The sequence below is a fragment of the Schistocerca americana genome, chromosome 2, assembly GCF_021461395.2.
Source record: "Schistocerca americana isolate TAMUIC-IGC-003095 chromosome 2, iqSchAmer2.1, whole genome shotgun sequence".
Classification (NCBI taxonomy): Eukaryota; Metazoa; Arthropoda; class Insecta; order Orthoptera; family Acrididae; genus Schistocerca; species Schistocerca americana.
In genome coordinates this window covers 1118871691-1118890352 of record NC_060120.1, presented here as the reverse complement: position 1 = coordinate 1118890352, position 18662 = coordinate 1118871691, and positions in this window count along the sequence as shown.

The window sequence follows — 18662 nt, the reverse complement described above, 5'->3', positions numbered from 1 at the left end:
GGTCCAAGTGATACAGTAAACCTGAAGTGAAGCATCGGAATCTATAACTAGTGTTACAGAAACGGTTCAAATCATAGTCAGTAAGAAGTGTCGGTCTTCATGTACTTATGTCTTCATTGTGCCTTTTGTATTTAATTCCGATGTAATTTCTGTGTTTCATCGTCAATAAGAAGGTCCAAGGGATACAGTAAACCTAGAGTGAAGCATGGGAATCTATAACTGGTGTCACTGAAATGGTTCAAACATAGTCAGTAAGAAGTGTCGGTCCTCATGTACTTAAGTCGGCATTGTGCCTTTTGTATTCAATTCCGATGCAATTTCTGTGTTTCATCGTCAATAAGAAGGTCCAAGGGATACAGAAAACCTGAAGTGAAGCATCGCAATCTATAACTAGTGTCATAGGAATGGTTCAAAACATAGTCAGTAAGAAGTGTCCTACTTCATGTTCTTAAGTCGGCATTGTGCCATTTGTATTTAATTCCGATGCAATTTCTGTGTTTCATCGTCAATAAGAAGGTCCAAGGGATACAGTAAACCCGAAGTGAAGTAGCGCAATCTATACTAGTGTCACAGGAATGGTCAGTAAGAAGAGTCAGTTTTCTTGTACTTAAGTCGGCATTGTGCCTTTTGTATTTAATTCCGATGCAATTTCTGTGTTTCATCGTCAATAAAAAGATCCAAGGGATACAGTAAACCTGAAGTGAAGCATCGGAATCTATAACTAGAGTCACAGAAATGGTTCAAAACATAGTCAGTAGGAAGTGTCGGTCTTCATGTACTTAAGTCGGCATTGTGCATTTTGTATTTAATTCCGATGCAATTTCTGTGACTCATCGTCAATACGAAGGTCCAAGGGATACAGTAAACCTGAAGTGAAGCATCGGAATCTATAACTAGTGTCAGAGGAATGGTTCAAAACTTAGACAGTTGGAAGAGTCAGTCTTCTTGTACTTAAGTCGGCATTGTGCCTTTTGTATTTAATTCCGATGCAAAATCTGTGTTTCATCGTAAATAAGAAGGTCCAAGTGATACAGAAAACTGGTGTGAAGAATCGGAATCTATAACTAGTGTCACAGGAATGGTCAGTAGGAAGAGTCAGTCTTCTTGTCCTTAAGTCGGCATTGTGCCTTTTGTATTTAATTCCGATGCAATTTCTGTGTTTCATCGTCAATAAGAAGGTCCAAGGGATACAGTAAACCTGAAGTGAAGCATCGGAATCTATAACTAGAGTCACAGAAATGGTTCAAAACATAGTCAGTAGGAAGTGTCGGTCTTCATGTACTTAAGTCGGCATTGTGCCTTTTGTATTTAATTCCGATGCAATTTATGTGTTTCATCGTCAATAAGAAGGTCCAAGGGATACAGTAAACCTGAAGTGAAGCATCGGAATCTATAACAAGTGTTACAGGAATGGTTGAAAACATAGTCAGTAAGAAGTGTCGGTCTTCATGAACTTAAGTCGGCATTGGGCCTTTTGTATTTAATTTCGATGCAATTTCTGTGTTTCATCGTCAATAAGAAGGTCCAAGGGATATAGTAAACCTCAAGTGAAGCATCGGAATCTATAACTAGTGTTACAGGAATGGTTCGAAACATAGTCAGTAGGAAGTGTCGGCCTGCATGTATTTAAGTTTGCGTTGTGCCTTTTGTATTTAATTCCGATGCAATTTCTGTGTTTCATCGTCAATAAGAAGGTCCAACGGATACAGTAAACCTGAAGTGAAGCATCGGAATCTATAACTAGTCTCACAGGAATGGTCAGTAGGAAGAGTCAGTCTTCTTGTCCTTAAGTCAGCTTTGTGCCTTTTGTATTTAGTTCCGAGGAAATTTCTGTGTTTCATCGTCAATAAGAAAGTCCAAGGGATACAGTAAACCAGAAGTGAAGCATCGGAATCTATAACTAGTGTCACAGGAATTTTTCAAAACATTGTCAGTAAGAAGTGTCGGTCTTCATGTACTTAAGTCGGCATTGTGCTTCTTGTATTTGATTCCGATGCAATTTCTGTGTTTCATCGTCAATAAGAAGGTCCAAGGGATAAGGCAAACCTGAAGTGAAGCATCGGAATCTATAACTAGTGTCACAGGAATGGTCAGTAGGAAGAGTCAGTCTTCTTGTCCTTATGTCGGCATTGTGCCTTTTGTATTTAATTCCGATGCAATATCTGTGTTTCATCGTCAATAAGAAGGTCCAAGGGATACAGTAAACCTGAAGTGAAGCATCGGAATCTATAACTAGTGTCACAGGAATGATCAGTAGGAAGAGTCAGTTTTCTTGTCTTTAAGTCAGCATGTGCCTTTTGTGTGTAATTCCGATGCAATTTCTGTGTTTCATCGTCATAAAGAAGGTCCAAGGGATACAGTAAACCTGAAGTGAAGCATCGGAATCTAAAACTAGTGTCACAGGAATGGTTCAAAACATAGTCAGTAAGAAGTGTCGGTTTTCATCTACTTAAAACGGCGGTGTGCCTTTTGAGTTTAATTCCGATGCAATTTCTGCGTTTCATCGTCAATAAGAAGGTCCAAGGGATACAGTAAACCTGGAGTGAAGCATCGGAAGATATAACAAGTGTCACAGGAATGGTTCAAATCATAGTCAGTAAGAAGTGTCGGTCTTCATGTACTTAAGTCGGCATTATGCCTTTTGCATTTAATTCCCATGCAATTTCTGTGTTTTATCGTCAATAAGAAGGTCCAAGGGATATAGTAAACCTGAAGTGAAGCATCGGAATCTATAACTAGTGTCACAGGAATGGTTCAAAACATAGTTAGTAGGAAGTGTCGGTCTTCATGTACTTAAGTCGGCATTGTGAGTTTTGTATTTAATTCCGATGCAATTTCTGTGTTTCATCGTCAATAAGAAGGTCCAAGGGATACAGTAAACCTGAAGTGAAGCATCGGAATCTATAAGAGTGTTACAGGAATGGTTCCAAACATAGTCAGTATGAAGTGTCGGTTTTCATCTACTTAAAACGGCGGTGTGCCTTTTGAGTTTAATTCCGATGCAATTTCTGTGTTTCATCGTCAATAAGAAGGTCCAAGGGATACAGTAAACCTGAAGTGAAGCATAGGAATCTATAACTAGTGTCACAGGAATGGTCAGTAGGAAGAGTCAGTCTTCTTGACCTTAAGTCGGCATTGTGCCTTTTGTATTTAATTCCGATGCAATTTCTGTGTTTCATCGTCAATAAGAAGGTCCAAGGGATACAGTAAACCTAAAGTAAAGCTTCGGAATCTATAACTAGTGTCACAGGAATAATCAGTAGGAAGAGTCAGTCTTCTTGTTCTTAAGTCGGCATTGTGCCTTTTGTATTTAATTCCCATGCAATTTCTGTGTTTCATCGTCAATAAGAAGGATCAAGGGATACAGTAAACCTGAAGTGAAGCATCGGAATCTATAACTTGTGATACATGAATGGTTCAAAGCATAGTCAGTAAGAAGTGTCGGTCTTCATGTACTTAAGTCGGCATTGTGCCTGTTGTATTTAATTCCGATGCAATTTCTGTGTTTCATCGTCATTAAGAAGGTCCAAGGGATACAGTAAACCTGGAGTGAGGCATCGGAATCTATAACTAGTGTCACAGGAATGGTTCAAAACATAGTCAGTAAGAAGTGTCGGTCTTCATGTACTTAAGTCGGCATTGTGCCTTTTGCATTTAATTGCGATGCAATTTCTGTGTTTCATCGTCAAGAAGAAGTTCCAAAGGATACAGTAAACCTGAAGTGAAGCATCGGAATCTATAACTAGTGTCACAGGAATGGTCAGTAGGAAGAGTCAGTCTTCTTGTACTTAAGTCGGCATTGTGCCTTTTGTATTTAATTCCGATGAAATTTCTGTGTTTCATCGTCAATAAGAAGGTCCAAGGGATACAGTAAACCTGAAGTGAAGCATCGGAATCTATAACTAGTGTCACAGGAATGGTTCAAAACATAGTTAGTAGGAAGTGTCGGTCTTCATGTACTTAAGTCGGCATTGTGAGTTTTGTATTTAATTCCGATGCAATTTCTGTGTTTCATCGTCAATAAGAAGGTCCAAGGTATACAGTAAACCTGAAGTGAAGCATCGGAATCTATAACTATTGTCACAGGCATGGTTCAAAACATAGTCAGTAAGAAGTGTCGGTCTTCATGTACTTAAGTCGGCATTGTGCCTTTTGTATTTAATTCCGATGCAATTTCTGTGTTTCATCGTCAATAAGAAGATCCAAGGGATACAGTAAACCTGAAGTGAAGCATCGGAATCTATAACTAGTGTCACAGGAATGGTCAGTAGGAAGAGTCAGTCTTCTTGACCTTAAGTCGGCATTGTGCCTTTTGTATTTAATTCCGATGCAATTTCTGTGTTTCATCGTCAATAAGAAGGTCCAAGGGATACAGTAAACCTAAAGTAAAGCTTCGGAATCTATAACTAGTGTCACAGGAATAATCAGTAGGAAGAGTCAGTCTTCTTGTTCTTAAGTCGGCATTGTGCCTTTTGTATTTAATTCCCATGCAATTTCTGTGTTTCATCGTCAATAAGAAGGTTCAAGGGATACAGGAAACCTGAAGTGAAGCATCGGAATCTATAACTTGTGATACAGGAATGGTTCAAAACATAGTCAGTAAGAAGTGTCGGTCTTCATGTACTTAAGTCGGCATTGTGCCTTTTGTATTTAATTCCGATGCAATTTCTGTGTTTCATCGTCATTAAGAAGGTCCAAGGGATACAGTAAACCTGGAGTGAGGCATCGGAATCTATAACTAGTGTCACAGGAATGGTTCAAAACATAGTCAGTAAGAAGTGTCGGTCTTCATGTACTTAAGTCGGCATTGTGCCTTTTGCATTTAATTGCGATGCAATATCTGTGTTTCATCGTCAATACGAAGTTCCAAAGGAAACAGTAAACCTGATGTGAAGCATCGGAATCTATAACTAGTGTCACAGGAATCGTCAGTAGGAAGAGTTAGTCTTCTTGTCCTGAAGTCGGCATTGTGCCTTTTGTATTTAATTCCGATGCAATTTCTGTGTTTCATCGTCAATAAGAAGGTCCAAGGGATACAGTAAACCTGAAGTGAAGCATCGGAATCTATAAGAGTGTTACAGGAATGGTTCCAAACATAGTCAGTAGGAAGTGTCGGTCTTCATGTACTTAAGTCGGCATTGTGCCTTTTGTATTTAATTCCGATGCAATTTCTGTGTTTCATCGTCAATAAGAAGGTCCAAGGGATACAGTAAACTTGGTAAGAAGAATCGGAATCTATAACTAGGGTCACAGGAATGGTCAGTAGGAAGAGTCAGTGGTCTTGTCCTTAAGTCGGCATTGTGCCTTGTGTATTTAATTCGCATGCAATTTCTGTGTTTCATCGTCAATAAGAAGGTCCAAGGGATACAGTAAACCTGAAGTGAAGCATCGGAATCTATAAGAGTGTTACAGGAATGGTTCAAAACATAGTCAGTAAGAAGTGTCGGTCTTCATGTACTTAGGCCGGCATTGTGCCTTTTGTATTTAATTCCGATGCAATTTCTGTGTTTCATCGTCAATAAGAAGGTCCAAGGGATACAGTAAACCTGAAGTGAAGCATCGGAATCTATAACTTGTGTCACAGGAATGGTTCAAATCTTAGACAGTAGGAAGAGTCAGTCTTCTTGTACTTAAGTCGGCATTGTGTTTTTGTATTTAATTCCGATGCAATTTCAGTGTTTCATCGTCAATAAGAAGGTCCAAGGGATACAGTAAACCTGGAGTGAAGCTTCGGAATCTATAACTTGTGTCACAGGAATGGTTCAAATCTTAGACAGTAGGAAGAGTCAGTCTTCTTGTACTTAAGTCGGCATTGTGCCTTTTGTATTTAATTCCGATGCAATTTCTGTGTTTCTTCGTCAATAAGAAGGTCCAAGGGATACAGTAAACCTGAAGTGAAGCATCGGAATCCATAACTAGTGTCTCAGGAATGGTTCAAAACATAGTCAGTAAGAAGTGTCGGTCTTCATGTACTTAAGTCGGCATTGTGCCTTTTGTATTTAATTCCGATGCAATTTCTGTGTTTCATCGTCAACAAGAAGGTCTAAGGGATACAGTAAACCAGGAGTGAAGCATCGGAATCTATAACTAGTGTCTCAGGAATGGTTCAAAACATAGTCAGTAAGAAGTGTCGGTCTTCATGTACTTAAGTCGGCATTGTGCCTTTTGTATTTAATTCCGATGCAATTTCTGTGTTTCATCGTCACTAAGAAGGTCCAAGGGATACAGTAAACCTGAAGTGAAGCATCGGAATCTATAACTAGTGTCACAGGAATGGTCAGTAGGAAGAGTCAGTCTTCTTGTACTTAAGTCGGCATTGTGCCTTTTGTATTTAATTCCGATGCAATTTCTGTGTTTCATCGTCAATAAGAAGGTCCAAGGGATACAGTAAACCTGGTGGGAAGAATCGGAATCTATAACTAGGGTCACAGGAATGGTCAGTAGGAAGAGTCAGTCCTCTTGTCCTTAAGTCGGCATTGTGCCTTGTGTATTTAATTCGGATGCAATTTCTGTGTTTCATTGTCAATAAGAAGGTCCAAGGGATACAGTAAACCTGGAGTGAAGCATCGGAATCTATAACTAGTGTCACAGGCATGGTTCAAAGCTTAGACAGTAGGAAGAGTCGGTCTTCTTGTACTTACGTCGGCATTGTGCCTTTTGTATTTAATTCCGATGCAATTTCTGTGTTTCATCGTCAATAAGAAGGTCCAAGGGATACAGTAAACCTGGTAAGAAGAATCGGAATCTATAACTAGGGTCACAGGAATGGTCAGTAGGAAGAGTCAGTGGTCTTGTCCTTAAGTCGGCATTGTGCCTTGTGTATTTAATTCGCATGCAATTTCTGTGTTTCATCGTCAATAAGAAGGTCCAAGGGATACAGTAAACCTGAAGTGAAGCATCGGAATCTATAAGAGTGTTACAGGAATGGTTCAAAACATAGTCAGTAAGAAGTGTCGGTCTTCATGTACTTAGGCCGGCATTGTGCCTTTTGTATTTAATTCCGATGCAATTTCTGTGTTTCATCGTCAATAAGAAGGTCCAAGGGATACAGTAAACCTGAAGTGAAGCATCGGAATCTATAACTTGTGTCACAGGAATGGTTCAAATCTTAGACAGTAGGAAGAGTCAGTCTTCTTGTACTTAAGTCGGCATTGTGTTTTTGTATTTAATTCCGATGCAATTTCAGTGTTTCATCGTCAATAAGAAGGTCCAAGGGATACAGTAAACCTGGAGTGAAGCTTCGGAATCTATAACTTGTGTCACAGGAATGGTTCAAATCTTAGACAGTAGGAAGAGTCAGTCTTCTTGTACTTAAGTCGGCATTGTGCCTTTTGTATTTAATTCCGATGCAATTTCTGTGTTTCTTCGTCAATAAGAAGGTCCAAGGGATACAGTAAACCTGAAGTGAAGCATCGGAATCTATAACTAGTGTCTCAGGAATGGTTCAAAACATAGTCAGTAAGAAGTGTCGGTCTTCATGTACTTAAGTCGGCATTGTGCCTTTTGTATTTAATTCCGATGCAATTTCTGTGTTTCATCGTCAACAAGAAGGTCTAAGGGATACAGTAAACCAGGAGTGAAGCATCGGAATCTATAACTAGTGTCTCAGGAATGGTTCAAAACATAGTCAGTAAGAAGTGTCGGTCTTCATGTACTTAAGTCGGCATTGTGCCTTTTGTATTTAATTCCGATGCAATTTCTGTGTTTCATCGTCAATAAGAAGGTCCAAGGGATACAGTAAACCTGAAGTGAAGCATCGGAATCTATAACTAGTGTCACAGGAATGGTCAGTAGGAAGAGTCAGTCTTCTTGTACTTAAGTCGGCATTGTGCCTTTTGTATTTAATTCCGATGCAATTTCTGTGTTTCATCGTCAATAAGAAGGTCCAAGGGATACAGTAAACCTGGTGGGAAGAATCGGAATCTATAACTAGGGTCACAGGAATGGTCAGTAGGAAGAGTCAGTCCTCTTGTCCTTAAGTCGGCAATGTGCCTTGTGTATTTAATTCGGATGCAATTTCTGTGTTTCATCGTCAATAAGAAGGTCCAAGGGATACAGTAAACCTGGAGTGAAGCATCGGAATCTATAACTAGTGTCACAGGAATGGTTCAAAGCTTAGACAGTAGGAAGAGTCGGTCTTCTTGTACTTACGTCGGCATTGTGCCTTTTGTATTTAATTCCGATGCAATTTCTGTGTTTCATTGTCAATAAGAAGGTCCAAGGGATACAGTTAACCTGAAGTGAAGCATCTGAATCTATAACTAGTGTCACAGGAATGGTTCAAAACTTAGACAGTAGGAAGAGTCAGTCTTCTTGTACTTAAGTCGGCATTGTGCCTTTTGTATTTAATTCCGATGCAATTTCTGTGTTTCATCGTCAATAAGAAGGTCCAAGGGATACAGTAAACCTGAACTGAAGCTTCGGAATCTATAACTAGTGTCACAGGAATGGTTCAAAACTTAGACATTAGGAAGAGTCAGTCCCCTTGTACTTAATTCGGCATTGTGCATTTTGTATTTAATTCCGATGCAATTTCTGTGTTTCATCGTCAATAAGATGGTCCAAGGGATACAGTAAACCCGGAGTGAAGCATCGGAATCTATAACTAGTGTCACAGGAATGGTTTAAAACTTAGACAGTAGGAAGAGTCAGTCTTCTTGTACTTAAGTCGGCATTGAGCATTTTGTATTTAATTCCGATGCAATATCTGTGTTTCATCGTCAATAAGAAAGTCGCAGGGATACAGTAAACCTGAAGTGCAGCATCGGAATCTATAACTAGTGTCACAGGAATGGTTCAAAGCAGTCAGTAAGAAGAGTCAGTCTTCTTGTACTTAAGTCGGCATCGTGCCTTTTGTATTCAATTCCGATGCAATTTCTGTGTTTCATCGTCAATAAGAAAGTCAGAGGGATACATTAAACCTGAAAAGGAGCATCAGAATCTATAACTAGTGTAACAGGAATGGTTCAAATCATAGACAGTAAGGAGAGACAGACCCCTTGTACTTAAGTCGGCATTGTGCTTTTGTATTTAATCCCGAAGCAATTTCTGTGTTTCATCGTCAATAAGGAGTTCCAAGGGATACAGTAGACCTGGAGTGAAGCATCGGAATCTATAACTAGTGTCACAGGAATGGTTCAAAGCTTAGACCGTAGGAAGAGTCAGTCTTCTTGTACTTAAGTCGGTATTGTGCATTTTGTATTTAATTCCGATGCAATTTCTGTGTTTCATCGTCAATAAGAAAGTGCAAGGTATACAGTAAACCTGAAGTGTAGCATCGGCATCTATAACTAGTGTCACAGGAATGGTTCATAGCTTAGACAGCAGGAAGAGTCGGTCTTCTTGAACCTAAGTCGGCATTGTGAATTTTGTATTTAATTCCCATGCAATTTCTGTGTTTCATCGTCAATAAGAAGGTTCAAGGGATACAGTAAACCTGAAGTGAAGCATCGGAATCTATAACTTGTGATACAGGAATGGTTCAAAACATAGTCAGTAAGAAGTGTCGGTCTTCATGTACTTAAGTCGGCATTGTGCCTTTTGTATTTAATTCCGATGCAATTTCTGTGTTTCATCGTCATTAAGAAGGTCCAAGGGATACAGTAAACCTGGAGTGAGGCATCGGAATCTATAACTAGTGTCACAGGAATGGTTCAAAACATAGTCAGTAAGAAGTGTCGGTCTTCATGTACTTAAGTCGGCATTGTGCCTTTTGCATTTAATTGCGATGCAATATCTGTGTTTCATCGTCAATAAGAAGTTCCAAAGGAAACAGTGAACCTGAAGTGAAGCATCGGAATCTATAACTACTGTCACAGGAATCGTCAGTAGGAAGAGTTAGTCTTCTTGTCCTGAGGTCGGCATTGTGCCTTTTGTATTTAATTCCGATGCAATTTCTGTGTTTCATCGTCAATAAGAAGGTCCAAGGGATACAGTAAACCTGAAGTGAAGCATCGGAATCTATAAGAGTGTTACAGGAATGGTTCCAAACATAGTCAGTAGGAAGTGTCGGTCTTCATGTACTTAAGTCGGCATTGTGCCTTTTGTTTTTAATTCCGATGCAATTTCTGTGTTTCATCGACAATAAGAAGGTCCAAGGGATACAGTAAACCTGAAGTGAAGCATCGGAATCTATAACTAGTGTCACAGGAATGGTCGGTAGGAAGAGTCAGTCTTCTTGTACTTTAGTCGGCATTGCGCCTTTTGTATTTAATTCCGATGCAATTTCTGTGTTTCATCGTCAATAAGAAGGTCCAAGGGATACAGTAAACCTGGTAAGAAGAATCGGAATCTATAACTAGGGTCACAGGAATGGTCAGTAGGAAGAGTCAGTGGTCTTGTCCTTAAGTCGGCATTGTGCCTTGTGTATTTAATTCGCATGCAATTTCTGTGTTTCATCGTCAATAAGAAGGTCCAAGGGATACAGTAAACCTGAAGTGAAGCATCGGAATCTATAAGAGTGTTACAGGAATGGTTCAAAACATAGTCAGTAAGAAGTGTCGGTCTTCATGTACTTAGGCCGGCATTGTGCCTTTTGTATTTAATTCCGATGCAATTTCTGTGTTTCATCGTCAATAAGAAGGTCCAAGGGATACTGTAAACCTGAAGTGAAGCATCGGAATCTATAACTTGTGTCACAGGAATGGTTCAAATCTTAGACAGTAGGAAGAGTCAGTCTTCTTGTACTTAAGTCGGCATTGTGTTTTTGTATTTAATTCCGATGCAATTTCAGTGTTTCATCGTCAATAAGAAGGTCCAAGGGATACAGTAAACCTGGAGTGAAGCTTCGGAATCTATAACTTGTGTCACAGGAATGGTTCAAATCTTAGACAGTAGGAAGAGTCAGTCTTCTTGTACTTAAGTCGGCATTGTGCCTTTTGTATTTAATTCCGATGCAATTTCTGTGTTTCTTCGTCAATAAGAAGGTCCAAGGGATACAGTAAACCTGAAGTGAAGCATCGGAATCTATAACTAGTGTCTCAGGAATGGTTCAAAACATAGTCAGTAAGAAGTGTCGGTCTTCATGTACTTAAGTCGGCATTGTGCCTTTTGTATTTAATTCCGATGCAATTTCTGTGTTTCATCGTCAACATGAAGGTCTAAGGGATACAGTAAACCAGGAGTGAAGCATCGGAATCTATAACTAGTGTCTCAGGAATGGTTCAAAACATAGTCAGTAAGAAGTGTCGGTCTTCATGTACTTAAGTCGGCATTGTGCCTTTTGTATTTAATTCCGATGCAATTTCTGTGTTTCATCGTCAATAAGAAGGTCCAAGGGATACAGTAAACCTGAAGTGAAGCATCGGAATCTATAACTAGTGTCACAGGAATGGTCAGTAGGAAGAGTCAGTCTTCTTGTACTTAAGTCGGCATTGTGCCTTTTGTATTTAATTCCGATGCAATTTCTGTGTTTCATCGTCAATAAGAAGGTCCAAGGGATACAGTAAACCTGGTGGGAAGAATCGGAATCTATAACTAGGGTCACAGGAATGGTCAGTAGGAAGAGTCAGTCCTCTTGTCCTTAAGTCGGCATTGTGCCTTGTGTATTTAATTCGGATGCAATTTCTGTGTTTCATCGTCAATAAGAAGGTCCAAGGGATACAGTAAACCTGGAGTGAAGCATCGGAATCTATAACTAGTGTCACAGGAATGGTTCAAAGCTTAGACAGTAGGAAGAGTCGGTCTTCTTGTACTTACGTCGGCATTGTGCCTTTTGTATTTAATTCCGATGCAATTTCTTTGTTTCATCGTCAATAAGAAGGTCCAAGGGATACATTAAACCAGAAGTGAAGCATCGGAATCTATAACTAGTGTCACAGGAATGGTTCAAAACATAGTCAGTAAGAAGTGTCGGTCTTATGTACTTAAGTCGGCATCGAGCCTTTTGTATTTAATTCCGATGCAATTTTTGTGTTTCATCGTCAATAAGAAGGTCCATGGGATACAGTAAACCCAGAGTGATGCATCGGAATTGATAACTAGTGTCACAGGAATGGTTCAAAACTTAGACAGTAGGAAGAGTCAGTCTTCATGTACATAAGTCGGCATTGTGCCTTTTGTATTTAATTCCGATGCAATTTCTGTGTTTCATTGTCAATAAGAAGGTCCAAGGGATACAGTTAACCTGAAGTGAAGCATCTGAATCTATAACTAGTGTCACAGGAATGGTTCAAAACTTAGACAGTAGGAAGAGTCAGTCTTCTTGTACTTAAGTCGGCATTGTGCCTTTTGTATTTAATTCCGATGCAATTTCTGTGTTTCATCGTCAATAAGAAGGTCCAAGGGATACAGTAAACCTGAACTGAAGCTTCGGAATCTATAACTAGTGTCACAGGAATGGTTCAAAACTTAGACATTAGGAAGAGTCAGTCCCCTTGTACTTAATTCGGCATTGTGCATTTTGTATTTAATTCCGATGCAATTTCTGTGTTTCATCGTCAATAAGATGGTCCAAGGGATACAGTAAACCCGGAGTGAAGCATCGGAATCTATAACTAGTGTCACAGGAATGGTTTATAACTTAGACAGTAGGAAGAGTCAGTCTTCTTGTACTTAAGTCGGCATTGAGCCTTTTGTATTTAATTCCGATGCAATATCTGTGTTTCATCGTCAATAAGAAAGTCGCAGGGATACAGTAAACCTGAAGTACAGCATCGGAATCTATAACTAGTGTCACAGGAATGGTTCAAAGCAGTCAGTAAGAAGAGTCAGTCTTCTTGTACTTAAGTCGGCATCGTGCCTTTTGTATTCAATTCCGATGCAATTTCTGTGTTTCATCGTCAATAAGAAAGTCAGAGGGATACATTAAACGTGAAAAGAAGCATCAGAATCTATAACTAGTGTAACAGGAATGGTTCAAATCATAGACAGTAAGGAGAGACAGACCCCTTGTACTTAAGTCGGCATTGTGCTTTTGTATTTAATCCCGAAGCAATTTCTGTGTTTCGTCGTCAATAAGGAGTTCCAAGGGATACAGTAAACCTGGAGTGAAGCATCGGAATCTATAACTAGTGTCACAGGAATGGTTCAAAGCTTAGACCGTAGGAAGAGTCAGTCTTCTTGTACTTAAGTCGGTCTTGTGCATTTTGTATTTAATTCCGATGCAATTTCTGTGTTTCATCGTCAATAAGAAAGTGCAAGGGATACAGTAAACCTGAAGTGTAGCATCGGAATCTATAACTAGTGTCACAGGAATGGTTCATAGCTTAGACAGCAGGAAGAGTCGGTCTTCTTGAACCTAAGTCGGCATTGTGCCTTTTGTATTTAATTCCCATGCAATTTCTGTGTTTCATCGTCAATAAGAAGGTTCAAGGGATACAGTAAACCTGAAGTGAAGCATCGGAATCTATAACTTGTGATACAGGAATGGTTCAAAACATAGTCAGTAAGAAGTGTCGGTCTTCATGTACTTAAGTCGGCATTGTGCCTTTTGTATTTAATTCCGATGCAATTTCTGTGTTTCATCGTCATTAAGAAGGTCCAAGGGATACAGTAAACCTGGAGTGAGGCATCGGAATCTATAACTAGTGTCACAGGAATGGTTCAAAACATAGTCAGTAAGAAGTGTCGGTTATATGTACTTAAGTCGGCATCGAGCCTTTTGTATTTAATTCCGATGCAATTTCTGTGTTTCATCGTCAATAAGATGGTCCAAGGGATACAGTAAACCCGGAGTGAAGCATCGGAATCTATAACTAGTGTCACAGGAATGGTTTAAAACTTAGACAGTAGGAAGAGTCAGTCTTCTTGTACTTAAGTCGGCATTGAGCATTTTGTATTTAATTCCGATGCAATATCTGTGTTTCATCGTCAATAAGAAAGTCGCAGGGATACAGTAAACCTGAAGTGCAGCATCGGAATCTATAACTAGTGTCACAGGAATGGTTCAAAGCAGTCAGTAAGAAGAGTCAGTCTTCTTGTACTTAAGTCGGCATCGTGCCTTTTGTATTCAATTCCGATGCAATTTCTGTGTTTCATCGTCAATAAGAAAGTCAGAGGGATACATTAAACCTGAAAAGGAGCATCAGAATCTATAACTAGTGTAACAGGAATGGTTCAAATCATAGACAGTAAGGAGAGACAGACCCCTTGTACTTAAGTCGGCATTGTGCTTTTGTATTTAATCCCGAAGCAATTTCTGTGTTTCATCGTCAATAAGGAGTTCCAAGGGATACAGTAGACCTGGAGTGAAGCATCGGAATCTATAACTAGTGTCACAGGAATGGTTCAAAGCTTAGACCGTAGGAAGAGTCAGTCTTCTTGTACTTAAGTCGGTATTGTGCATTTTGTATTTAATTCCGATGCAATTTCTGTGTTTCATCGTCAATAAGAAAGTGCAAGGTATACAGTAAACCTGAAGTGTAGCATCGGCATCTATAACTAGTGTCACAGGAATGGTTCATAGCTTAGACAGCAGGAAGAGTCGGTCTTCTTGAACCTAAGTCGGCATTGTGAATTTTGTATTTAATTCCCATGCAATTTCTGTGTTTCATCGTCAATAAGAAGGTTCAAGGGATACAGTAAACCTGAAGTGAAGCATCGGGATCTATAACTTGTGATACAGGAATGGTTCAAAACATAGTCAGTAAGAAGTGTCGGTCTTCATGTACTTAAGTCGGCATTGTGCCTTTTGTATTTAATTCCGATGCAATTTCTGTGTTTCATCGTCATTAAGAAGGTCCAAGGGATACAGTAAACCTGGAGTGAGGCATCGGAATCTATAACTAGTGTCACAGGAATGGTTCAAAACATAGTCAGTAAGAAGTGTCGGTCTTCATGTACTTAAGTCGGCATTGTGCCTTTTGCATTTAATTGCGATGCAATATCTGTGTTTCATCGTCAATAAGAAGTTCCAAAGGAAACAGTGAACCTGAAGTGAAGCATCGGAATCTATAACTACTGTCACAGGAATCGTCAGTAGGAAGAGTTAGTCTTCTTGTCCTGAGGTCGGCATTGTGCCTTTTGTATTTAATTCCGATGCAATTTCTGTGTTTCATCGTCAATAAGAAGGTCCAAGGGATACAGTAAACCTGAAGTGAAGCATCGGAATCTATAAGAGTGTTACAGGAATGGTTCCAAACATAGTCAGTAGGAAGTGTCGGTCTTCATGTACTTAAGTCGGCATTGTGCCTTTTGTTTTTAATTCCGATGCAATTTCTGTGTTTCATCGACAATAAGAAGGTCCAAGGGATACAGTAAACCTGAAGTGAAGCATCGGAATCTATAACTAGTGTCACAGGAATGGTCGGTAGGAAGAGTCAGTCTTCTTGTACTTTAGTCGGCATTGCGCCTTTTGTATTTAATTCCGATGCAATTTCTGTGTTTCATCGTCAATAAGAAGGTCCAAGGGATACAGTAAACCTGGTAAGAAGAATCGGAATCTATAACTAGGGTCACAGGAATGGTCAGTAGGAAGAGTCAGTGGTCTTGTCCTTAAGTCGGCATTGTGCCTTGTGTATTTAATTCGCATGCAATTTCTGTGTTTCATCGTCAATAAGAAGGTCCAAGGGATACAGTAAACCTGAAGTGAAGCATCGGAATCTATAAGAGTGTTACAGGAATGGTTCAAAACATAGTCAGTAAGAAGTGTCGGTCTTCATGTACTTAGGCCGGCATTGTGCCTTTTGTATTTAATTCCGATGCAATTTCTGTGTTTCATCGTCAATAAGAAGGTCCAAGGGATACTGTAAACCTGAAGTGAAGCATCGGAATCTATAACTTGTGTCACAGGAATGGTTCAAATCTTAGACAGTAGGAAGAGTCAGTCTTCTTGTACTTAAGTCGGCATTGTGTTTTTGTATTTAATTCCGATGCAATTTCAGTGTTTCATCGTCAATAAGAAGGTCCAAGGGATACAGTAAACCTGGAGTGAAGCTTCGGAATCTATAACTTGTGTCACAGGAATGGTTCAAATCTTAGACAGTAGGAAGAGTCAGTCTTCTTGTACTTAAGTCGGCATTGTGCCTTTTGTATTTAATTCCGATGCAATTTCTGTGTTTCTTCGTCAATAAGAAGGTCCAAGGGATACAGTAAACCTGAAGTGAAGCATCGGAATCTATAACTAGTGTCTCAGGAATGGTTCAAAACATAGTCAGTAAGAAGTGTCGGTCTTCATGTACTTAAGTCGGCATTGTGCCTTTTGTATTTAATTCCGATGCAATTTCTGTGTTTCATCGTCAACATGAAGGTCTAAGGGATACAGTAAACCAGGAGTGAAGCATCGGAATCTATAACTAGTGTCTCAGGAATGGTTCAAAACATAGTCAGTAAGAAGTGTCGGTCTTCATGTACCTAAGTCGGCATTGTGCCTTTTGTATTTAATTCCGATGCAATTTCTGTGTTTCATCGTCAATAAGAAGGTCCAAGGGATACAGTAAACCTGTAGTGAAGCATCGGAATCTATAACTAGTGTCACAGGAATGGTCAGTAGGAAGAGTCAGTCTTCTTGTACTTAAGTCGGCATTGTGATTTTTGTATTTAATTCCGATGCAATTTCTGTGTTTCATCGTCAATAAGAAGGTCCAAGGGATACAGTAAACCTGGTGGGAAGAATCGGAATCTATAACTAGGGTCACAGGAATGGTCAGTAGGAAGAGTCAGTCCTCTTGTCCTTAAGTCGGCATTGTGCCTTGTGTATTTAATTCGGATGCAATTTCTGTGTTTCATCGTCAATAAGAAGGTCCAAGGGATACAGTAAACCTGGAGTGAAGCATCGGAATCTATAACTAGTGTCACAGGAATGGTTCAAAGCTTAGACAGTAGGAAGAGTCGGTCTTCTTGTACTTACGTCGGCATTGTGCCTTTTGTATTTAATTCCGATGCAATTTCTTTGTTTCATCGTCAATAAGAAGGTCCAAGGGATACATTAAACCAGAAGTGAAGCATCGGAATCTATAACTAGTGTCACAGGAATGGTTCAAAACATAGTCAGTAAGAAGTGTCGGTCTTATGTACTTAAGTCGGCATCGAGCCTTTTGTATTTAATTCCGATGCAATTTTTGTGTTTCATCGTCAATAAGAAGGTCCATGGGATACAGTAAACCCAGAGTGATGCATCGGAATTGATAACTAGTGTCACAGGAATGGTTCAGAACTTAGACAGTAGGAAGAGTCAGTCTTCATGTACATAAGTCGGCATTGTGCCTTTTGTATTTAATTCCGATGCAATTTCTGTGTTTCATTGTCAATAAGAAGGTCCAAGGGATACAGTTAACCTGAAGTGAAGCATCTGAATCTATAACTAGTGTCACAGGAATGGTTCAAAACTTAGACAGTAGGAAGAGTCAGTCTTCTTGTACTTAAGTCGGCATTGTGCCTTTTGTATTTAATTCCGATGCAATTTCTGTGTTTCATCGTCAATAAGAAGGTCCAAGGGATACAGTAAACCTGAACTGAAGCTTCGGAATCTATAACTAGTGTCACAGGAATGGTTCAAAACTTAGACATTAGGAAGAGTCAGTCCCCTTGTACTTAATTCGGCATTGTGCATTTTGTATTTAATTCCGATGCAATTTCTGTGTTTCATCGTCAATAAGATGGTCCAAGGGATACAGTAAACCCGGAGTGAAGCATCGGAATCTATAACTAGTGTCACAGGAATGGTTTATAACTTAGACAGTAGGAAGAGTCAGTCTTCTTGTACTTAAGTCGGCATTGAGCCTTTTGTATTTAATTCCGATGCAATATCTGTGTTTCATCGTCAATAAGAAAGTCGCAGGGATACAGTAAACCTGAAGTACAGCATCGGAATCTATAACTAGTGTCACAGGAATGGTTCAAAGCAGTCAGTAAGAAGAGTCAGTCTTCTTGTACTTAAGTCGGCATCGTGCCTTTTGTATTCAATTCCGATGCAATTTCTGTGTTTCATCGTCAATAAGAAAGTCAGAGGGATACATTAAACGTGAAAAGAAGCATCAGAATCTATAACTAGTGTAACAGGAATGGTTCAAATCATAGACAGTAAGGAGAGACAGACCCCTTGTACTTAAGTCGGCATTGTGCTTTTGTATTTAATCCCGAAGCAATTTCTGTGTTTCATCGTCAATAAGGAGTTCCAAGGGATACAGTAAACCTGGAGTGAAGCATCGGAATCTATAACTAGTGTCACAGGAATGGTTCAAAGCTTAGACCGTAGGAAGAGTCAGTCTTCTTGTACTTAAGTCGGTCTTGTGCATTTTGTATTTAATTCCGATGCAATTTCTGTGTTTCATCGTCAATAAGAAAGTGCAAGGGATACAGTAAACCTGAAGTGTAGCATCGGAATCTATAACTAGTGTCACAGGAATGGTTCATAGCTTAGACAGCAGGAAGAGTCGGTCTTCTTGAACCTAAGTCGGCATTGTGCCTTTTGTATTTAATTCCCATGCAATTTCTGTGTTTCATCGTCAATAAGAAGGTTCAAGGGATACAGTAAACCTGAAGTGAAGCATCGGAATCTATAACTTGTGATACAGGAATGGTTCAAAACATAGTCAGTAAGAAGTGTCGGTCTTCATGTACTTAAGTCGGCATTGTGCCTTTTGTATTTAATTCCGATGCAATTTCTGTGTTTCATCGTCATTAAGAAGGTCCAAGGGATACAGTAAACCTGGAGTGAGGCATCGGAATCTATAACTAGTGTCACAGGAATGGTTCAAAACATAGTCAGTAAGAAGTGTCGGTCT